The sequence below is a fragment of the Rhipicephalus sanguineus genome, chromosome 6 (assembly GCF_013339695.2).
Source record: "Rhipicephalus sanguineus isolate Rsan-2018 chromosome 6, BIME_Rsan_1.4, whole genome shotgun sequence".
Lineage (NCBI taxonomy): Eukaryota > Metazoa > Arthropoda > Arachnida > Ixodida > Ixodidae > Rhipicephalus > Rhipicephalus sanguineus.
Window position 1 is genome coordinate 122924825 of NC_051181.1, and position 9592 is coordinate 122934416.

General features: G+C 43.7%; 1 non-coding gene across 1 annotated transcript; it reads right to left on the bottom strand.

Moving 5' to 3' along the window:
* Positions 1-2404: 2404 nt before the first annotated feature.
* Positions 2405-9592, bottom strand: LOC119396317 (uncharacterized). Its single transcript, XR_007416578.1, has 2 exons — positions 9041-9592; positions 2405-6946 (listed from the first exon to the last, which is right to left on the bottom strand). It is a non-coding gene; the product is annotated as an uncharacterized LOC119396317 (transcript).

Consider the following 9592-nt stretch of genomic DNA (forward strand, 5'->3'; position numbering starts at 1 on the left):
TAAACCACTGTACGACCACGGCGAACAGGGAGCCTGAAGGAATGACTGTTGGTGTACTTCAGGGGCGTAGCCAAGGGGGGGACGCACGCACGAACATACATAAAGCGGTTGAGCCCCCCCCCCCCCCCCCCCCGAAAAAGATTGCTGGCTACGGCCCTGGTGTACTTGATCTTGCAATCAGACTATGTTAACTCAGCATGAAGAGGCGGACAGGCAAAGGAAGGAAGAAAATACGAAAATGCCCGTAATCTTTTGCAACGCTGTATCTTACATGCCCAGCTAACATCATATAATAAGCAAATAACACGCTTTATATTTTTTCTTGTGCAGTGTATTTGACAAACTCCGCCAAGATTATGTGATTAGCAAATATTTTGCATAATCACGAATTACGCTACGCTTGCTACTGTTCCTTTTCAACTGTCGCGCCTGTAACCCACTCACTTCTCCAATGCCGAAAGGCCCTGATGGTATACTATAAATAAATGAAGCTCAGTGTAGGCGCTTTCGAAATCTGTGACGTCACAGACAGTCGGTGCGAGAACTCCACGGTGGCGTCGCCACTTATCCTTCGTTTTCGCGCCTTACCTCTCGATTCTTTTTCTTTCGGTATTGGAAAATACTAATACAGTTAATTTTTTCTCCGGTGTCTTTTTCTCGGTGAGCTCTCAAATCACCGCTGCATTGTGTGTCCCATCCGAACGCATTCGCAAATCGAAACCGCGATCTCGTTCTCAGGGACACAGCGCCTAAGCCACTGTGCCACCGCCGTGTGCCTTAACTATATACTGCGTCGCCGTAAATCCGGAAGCAATGCCGCAACTTGAATAAAAACGAAACCAAAGACGAAAATGTAGCGATAGGCAAATGGGCTCGGTGAGCGCGCTGCCTGACGCGAAGTAGAAACGACCTCCAATGGATGGTGAGTATAATATGGGAAGGAGGCAGACATTCCCAGACTTGAGATTCGGTGCTTAAAGGGGTACTGACACCTTTTTTCGAAGGCGAGTTTACTCTGCCATACAAATCTCCTGTATGCAGAGACGGCTCTGAGCAAGTGTGAAGCTCAGCAAATGCTGATAAGGTATTTTAATTTCAAATTGAAGTCAATTTTTCCATGGCGCACCTACTGACATCGACACTAGCTTGACGTCAGGCTACAGTACAAATTCTGGTGACTTCACGCAGCAGTATGGCTAGTTTTGGTGACGTTAGATACCAAAACTTCCAAGATGGCCGCTTGTGCGTCATCAAAACTTCCAAAATGGCCGCTTGTGCGTCACCAACGGAGCCACGGTGCGGAGCAGCCGTGGAAACGTCAATATATTGCGCGAGCACGTGACGAGAAGCTCATACCGTGTTGTGACGTCAGGGTACAGTAGGAACCGAAACTAGCTTTTAAAAACATACTGTAATTACTTTTTCAGGGCGCACTCGCGCTTAGCACTACCTCTTCTAGGCTCTTGAGGGCTTGACCTTTCAATTGACGCAAAAAAACGACAACTGAAAATATTCGTGTTTAAGAATCAGAGGTGAGTGGTTTATACTACATCCAGCGACAAAACCAATACTCCAGTCAATAATAATAATAATAATTGCTGGAGTTTTACGTCCGAAAATCACGATATGATTATGAGAGACACCGTATAGTCGAGGGCTCGGAAATTTCGTCCACCGGAGGTTCTTCAACGTGCACCTAAATCTGGTCACGCGGGGTCGCGGGTCTCTAGCATTTTGCCTCTATCTCCAGTGAAGGCATACCCTAATGTACTAATATGGACAAATTCATAGTACGAATTAAATTATGGCGGGGAGCTAGACGCCGTCCTACAGAGGGATGAATTAAAAAGGCAAATGCTGCTGTCATGAAGAACGAAAGATACTGGGGGTCGCAATGTGTGGTCACGAGACCGGGGGTCGCAAATGGTCAAGAGACGGCATCATGATTCATGTCTGCGAGTGTATTAGTTTACCTGGGGTGACAGACCAGTTCTAGATCACAAATTTAGGCAGAGGTCTATTGGCAGATATTTCGGTGCACACAACACCACACACTAAGATAAAAAAGGCGTGTTCGGGGCTTATTTCTTCCAGGAAATGGTAACCTTCATATATCTCGCATGCATTCCTTGCGTTATCGCTGCGCGCCCGGTATTTACCGGACACGAGAGGCGTGGAGCGATCATCGTGACATAGCGCTCTTGATAGGAAATTAGCGAGCACAAGGTTTTAAAGGAAGGAAACGCACGCAAGTCAGATGACGATCACTTTAGTGCGGCAGAAAAAACACCCCAAATACTCTGGTTTGCCTCAAGAGTGCTGCAGGGCAAATAAAACTGTACAAGGAGCGCTGGGGTGGCCAAAATGTCAAGCGCGAAAGGCAAACAACATGCGCAGCACGACAGCGTCAGCGGCCAGCGCAAATATATTTCAGAAAATATATAATACACCGTACAAAACACGGAACAAGCCGCAAAGAGAGACGTACAACAACAACGCTCGTTTACACCAGCTGAATGACACCAATGATGAGATTACAATACCAACGGTGGACAAGCAATTTACGACTGTACTCCCAAATAACATAGAATTGTAACTGAAATATTGTCAGTAAAAAAAAAAATGCACCAAGAAAGGCACCAGGAACCGCATATAAGTTACACCGAAAATATTTGACACCACGAATGAGTGAATGAAAAAAATACAGTGCTCATTCCCTGAGGCACACAACACTCTGCCATTGATTTACTGGCTTCAAAGTGCACTGATGTTTAAATGCACAAAAGTGCGAAAAGAAACAGAATATACCGTTAGTTGCAAGAATATAAAGCAATAATTTTCAAAGTGCTCAGTAGGCATGCAAATAAAAGTCCCCACTGAAAAATAAACCACATGTTAAGCCTAAAAATAAAAATAAAGACACAAAACTATACATTTAAATTATGTTAGACCTTAACATGGCATAAACTTGAACACAAATATTCTTAGGTGTCGCATTAATAGAAAGCTTGAAGTTAGTCAATGTTAAACAGTCTAAGCTGCCTGTGACAGGCACACAGCATAGCACATTTCATCACAGTCTATCACCGTACAAACATCGGGCTTAACAGGTTATTAGTCATAAGCATGGAAATACATATCAAGCGTGAGATTATGCTGCCAGAACACAAGCAACAGTTTTGTCAACGATAATATACGCATAAGAGGGGAAAATAAAAGCAAATGTACAAGCAATATATGCAGTCAAGCTAATGTACTCTGCTCAGAGGTTGGTCTTCCCCTCGTCAAAAATTTAAAAGAGATTTAAATGCAATCAGCAATGAAATCATGATTACTTCCTAACAGTGCAACAAACAAATCTTATAATTTCCACTAAACGCTGCAGCCACACATCACCATACTGCAGCAGCTCATTTGGTTCTATAAGACATCTTGACACATTTTAAATGAGCTACGTAAACACAATGTTCTTCAAACATGAATATACTCTTCAAAACAGTCATGGGCAACAATATTCACGCGCAAACTATTTGTTCCATGGAAATGAGAAGTAAAAAGGCCCCACTTTTGCACAATAATTTTGACCACTGTCGTAAAGGCAGCAACATATGCTTTCAGTAAGTAGCTGCATTATCTGCTGCTTCATATTTAAAATACCTGCAGGAACCATTTAACTCATGAGTACAAACCACAATAGAAAAAAATGTTTTGACACTATGCCTAGCTTTTATGTTATCCGGGGATACTAACAATGTCCGCTTATTGTTGCAATTTAGCATCTGGTCCTGGAAAGTATGTTGTGTGACTCAGGCACGTAGGCAAGGGGGGGGGGGGGCCGAAATTCGTCCAGCCTTCTATGTGCCTGGGCAACTTTTCTTTCTTTTTGCCGTGGAAAGACTTTCTTTCGAACATTTAGGCTTAGGGCCCCCCCCCCCCCCCCGAAAAAAAATCCTGGCTACGTGCCTGGTGTGACTGCACTGTCAAGCATTGGCTATGTCAAAAAAAAAGGAATGTGGATAATTCTTGAATGAACGGTTCTCTGTATATGAAGAACACATGCCACAGTGCATTTACATTGACAGCTTTGGGCACAGCTCTTTCAGAAGGTACCTGTGCTGCTATTATATGAACCTGCTGGGCAGTGGAAATGTCAGAGCTTTCTAGAAAAGCTAGGATGTATTGAGAGCAAGCCTGGAAATCAATGGCTGTGCCCATTGTGGCAATTTTGTTCCTACCAAAAAATTTGCGTGATTCTAGTTTGGGTTTACTTTTACATACAAGTAACCAATGCATTTTAAAATAGCTTCCCTCTGGTCAACACTAACAAGTGACTTTGATCGCACCACCTTTCAGTTGCCAAGCCCAAAGACAAAAATGGGATCTGCACTCATTTTGCAAAAGTTATAACAAAAATTTGCCATTTCTGTTCATAAATGTTTGGGCATTAGCATTGGGCAAACGTCACTGCAACATGTATACGGTACAGGGCTTCTTGCAAAGACTTAATTAAAGGTAGACATTACTGTACAGCCACAATTGCATTTCATGCCACGCCTATTCAAGATAAGCCAAGTATTCCCTGTCACACCTTTCCTATAGAACTGCAGAAGCTTTTCAGAAAGTTGTGCAGGCAGTGACATAAGATATCCCTTTAGTTGATGTAACAAAATACTTTATAGTTTTAGGAGCCTCCATGTACAGTGTGAAGGTTTAACGATGCAAATGCGTGCTTTCTCACTTTGACGTACTATTGCTCGTTTGTCTCCCATATGGGGAGCACTTGGGTGTTTGGAGGAACCGCAAGCACATATAGCGTAGTATGAGAAACAAGAGAAATGCATCTTCTTTTTTTTTTTCTTCCTAAAATGCAAGAGCACTTTTCCAAAAGGTTTATGGTTAGCCTTCTCTGCGTCACAGTATTTCACAGGGACTGATCTTGATGATGTCCAGGCGCAATTTCATGTGCGCTTCGTAAAGAAAGTATAACTTCACAATGTAGGAACTCTGCTGATTAAATGCAAAACATGCTGAAGAAAAATTAGTGCTCAATTTATGGTCCTTTTCTTGATCCTGAGTTTGTGTTGGTGCATTGAAGTATAGTGGTTAATAATAGTGCCGAGCAGCTAAACAATTTGTACATAACTTTGAGCATCACAAATAAAGACAGACAGAGAAATACGGTCGTGATCACCGGGCTATTTTCCTCCTGCCTGTCTCTCTATTTGCACATTCCAACGTTATGGATGCACACCAAGTAGTCAGATGAGAATGCTTGTTAAATGATGTGGTTTGACACGTGTGAGTTTTTGGTACTAATATGTGTGGACAGTTTAAAGGCAATGCAGTCATTGTCTGCATTCAACCCGTAACAAACATGCAGCATTCCAAGAACACTTCCTATTTCATGATTTACATATGTTATGCTCATTGTGCGAGGCCCCATGATGCAGGCTACAAATATCATTCATCACAAGGACAGAAGAATGTACGTCTAAGAAATACTGAACCAAAATGTTCTGCTACCAGAAAAGAAATGCCTCAACACTTAACGGCTCGGACAATGTTGTGCTAATTACTGTGTAATAAGGGGCAGTCCTAGGTCTAAGATCATTAGGCACACTTGCAAGGTACAAACCTTAACAGATAGCAAGTTAATCTGGAATGCTCTACAATATTGTGTGTGGCAGTAGGTATTATTTACATATATAGGCATGTTATTCACACCACTCTACAGCTTCCATTGTGTAGTCTGGCAACAACTATGTTTTGGCAACAGCTATGGTTATCTTTCATGGTGTTAAATACGTAAACATGCACCAGTCCATCATGGCAGTCATTTTCTTCAGACACACAAATAACAATATCAGTTTACAACCGATGTAGTTTTCTAATGAAATGAAAGAAGCAGGCACCCTCTTCAACGCAAGTCTGTTTGTGCTGCTATTTTGTAACAATGCCTTGTACTTGGCTCTATGCATGTCTTGTCATCTAGTAATAATGGTGGGCTAATACTCTTGATAACTATAGTGCCCAGTCGTTCTGACCACTGACAAAGTGCGAAAAAGGCATTAGCATTTGAAAAGCCGTCGCTACACAATCGCCACTGCTGCACATTAGGTGTTTCACCTATTAATGAGAGAAGTTGAGAGCGTAAAAACTTGGGCTGCATAAAATTGAACAGCTGCACAAATACATGTACCAAACCTACAAAGCCAATGCACTGTTACTTACACAATTAGTGCTGTTGAGTAGCACAGTAAGATTCTCACACATTTAACACACTGTCACCCAACAGTCAAGTTGCATGCTATTACAGGAAGAATATGCGGAACGTCACATTTTTTTCCCTCACTTCGGTGAAGCTGATGACTCAACAAGTAGCACAGGAGGAAGACCAATCAAGAAATCTTTCACGCATCGCATTGCTCAGTCAGCTCCACCGCCGCTGTCGCAACCTCCTCCACCACTATCACCTCCTCCGCCGCTGTCGCAGCCGCCTCCACCACTGTCGTGGCCACCGCTGTCGTGGCCACCGCTGTCGTGGCCACCGCTGTCGTGGCCACCGCTGTCATGGCCACCGCTGTCATGACAACCGCTGTCGTGGCCGCCACTGTCATGGCCCCCACTACCATGGCCGCCGCTGTCATGCTCACCGCTATCGTGCCCAATACTCTCGTGGCCGCTGTCGGCGCCCCGGCGGGCTTCTTCGTCACTGCTGGAGTGACCAATGTCGGAAGACCAGCCACCAGGAGGGTAGTACGAGCCGGATCCAACACTACCACGTTTGTTCTTTTTATGCTTCTTGTACTTCACGGGAATAGTGTGCTTGTCTGACGAGCGGCAGAAACGGCAGATGATCCCAAGCAGTACTACCGCGATCACTATCCCAACACCAATGCCGATGCCAGTGATTACATTTACCACCATGGCCTCGTTGTTCGTTTACCTAAAAAAGTGTAACGCAAGATGTGGTTAAGAAAGGCACGCTACAGAAAGTCGAGCATGTGAAATGCTGTGCCTACAGTTACTCGGGCACAGCTATGATATACCAAGTTCATTTATATATGGGTAAACTAGGATGAACATATATAATACAATGCGTTAAGTAAAGCAAAAAAGCTAATCTATAAACAAAAAAGGTTATATATAGCCTTCAACATTTGTCACACAAAAAAAAAAAGAAGTGATCCCACGCACCAGAACAAGTTTCCTGCATATCAGTCTGCTTAGAAATACTACTAACATTGCTGATGGCAAAAAGAAGTGCAGCGTTAGCCAAGATGAGCTCATAATAGAATGATAAACATGTGCTACATATGATTGATACATGTTGACCTTGCTTTAAGATGAGGCTTTCAGCAACTATTTGGAAATTAGGAAGCGCAATGAATTACAGATGCTCAAGTCCGTGCAATATTATTTCATGCTAGCTTCCCAAGCCATTATATTCAAACAGCACATGTTTAAGACAAGTTAAAAGGATGATGAAAAACTAAGAAACCATTTTAGTTTGGTCTTAGCTCTTTAACTGCACAGAAATGCCCAAGTATGCTTAAATAGTTTTGTACAGTCATACTGATAAATAGAAGCGTTTCGAAGGGGATCTCGCATAAAGTTCCAGACTGCAATTTTCACTCCACACTTTCGCCACTAATAACAAACCTCTCCCTGCCTGTTATCCAAGTCTAAAAAAAGGGACCATACTAATCGAACTTGTGCTCATTAGTGTACCTCTAAGACTTCTCAGCAACTGCCATTTCAGAAACCCCCACACACACCGCCGTCAACCCACACATCACCAGCACCGGTGCCACCATCACCAACCCCACCACCACTTCCATCAGCAACACACTGGTCCGCAGATGTCATGTTAATTAGCAACCCTGTTGCATACATTGCCACCTCGGTACCATCATTTTGCTGCTCTTTCAGTGACCGATGTGCGGCTATGGCGTTGCAGTAACAGCATGAGAACATTATGAGCGCAAAGAGAGTGGCAAAGCCGACAAGAATGATAGTTGTGCTGTCCATGGTGAATCACATGCGCCCGGTCAGTGACGTGCACACACAGCAGAGGAAAGGTGTTCAGTCAGCAGCTGCGCAGTGAAATGACATGTCAGTCTGCAAGCAAAAGGAAGAAGCAACGCTACAAATATATCGCAGTATAAGCAGGCAATGCGTGCATAGGAAAGTGACAAATGCAGGTTTGCAACAAGAAAAGTTATCCAACACCAATACGCCCCAGTTCATTAGCTGACAGGCATTAGCTGAAATAGTACACCAGCAAACGAGATTTCAGAAAAAATTCTTTAGATCCATAGTATGGCAACTTTCAGATCCTCGTGTAATTTCGAGTTGTTATGTATGCATGGATTAAAGAATGGATTTGGACTAAGAAGGAAAAATGTTAGCTTCAACTGCAGTTTGCTGCTGCACTCATGATATAGTTGAACAATAAAAAAAAACCTAAAGATGAGAAAACAGAAAGACAAACAGCTGTGTCACACGTTCACTTTTCAACCATGTCTTTTTTGGTTGCTTGCTATAAGAAAAATACTATCTATATGCTACGACTCCCTGGTACTGGGCACAAGGGCTGACCAATGGCTAACGTTTGTGGATCAGATGACTTGTGCTACAGTCAAATTAAACACGGACAAACACAATAGCAGATGATGTTAGCATTAGGCATCCTGTTTAATGCCGTTACTTCTTTCAAACAGAGATTGTTTTCACTATATGCACTGCACTTTTGATCTTCTTCACAAAAACTTAGAGATTAAACTCGGGCCTCACCTGTTTAGCTTCAAGTGCCAGCAGCTACAATACAAGCAGAAAAGTGAGAATAGCCAGTGGTGCGAAGCCCGAACAAAAGGAAAAAGACAGTGAGGTTAAAAAGTGAGAGACGTCAGTGGCAAAGGCAGAAGGTGCAACAGTGTTCACAGACAGACAAGAGCAACACCGTCACAGCCTCTAAAGCGAGTGTTATACTGATTTGCGCAGCGACAGAAACCCATGTGAGCAAAACAATGATGCCTACCACCAGTCCACCTTATTTCAGAGGACCGCTCTTACGACGGCCTGTGTCACGGTCTCTGTGATGGCTGCCATAGGGACAGTGCTGCCCAGTTGCGAGCGCCGGCATGCGCACCAGAGAACACCCACTAGGGCTACCGAAAGCAGCAGCAGACAGGACGCAATCAATGCTGCCCGCTCGGCAATCTCCATGGAAGTCCGGTGCAAGTTGGCTGGTGGCAAACCTTGAACCGTTGTCACACGAGCCAAATCAGCTTCCAGGTAGTCACTAGTTTCTAGCAGGTGAATATACTGAAGTTTTCTGCCTCTACGTCATGCTGCTGACTCATGACCACTATGCGAATAAGAAAGTTTACGACTTACAGCATCGTTACAGCTGATGCTCAAGCTTCACTCATCAACTGCGGCTGTTCTAGTAAACTTAAAGGTGAGCATGCTTTTGTTCTGCCGAGGCTGTACGGCGCTTTAACGAGACTCTGCAAGTTAACAGTGTAACGGATAATTATGTAGTCAGAACAGCAATGCCATCCTCAAAATGTTCTCACCCCCCGCCCAC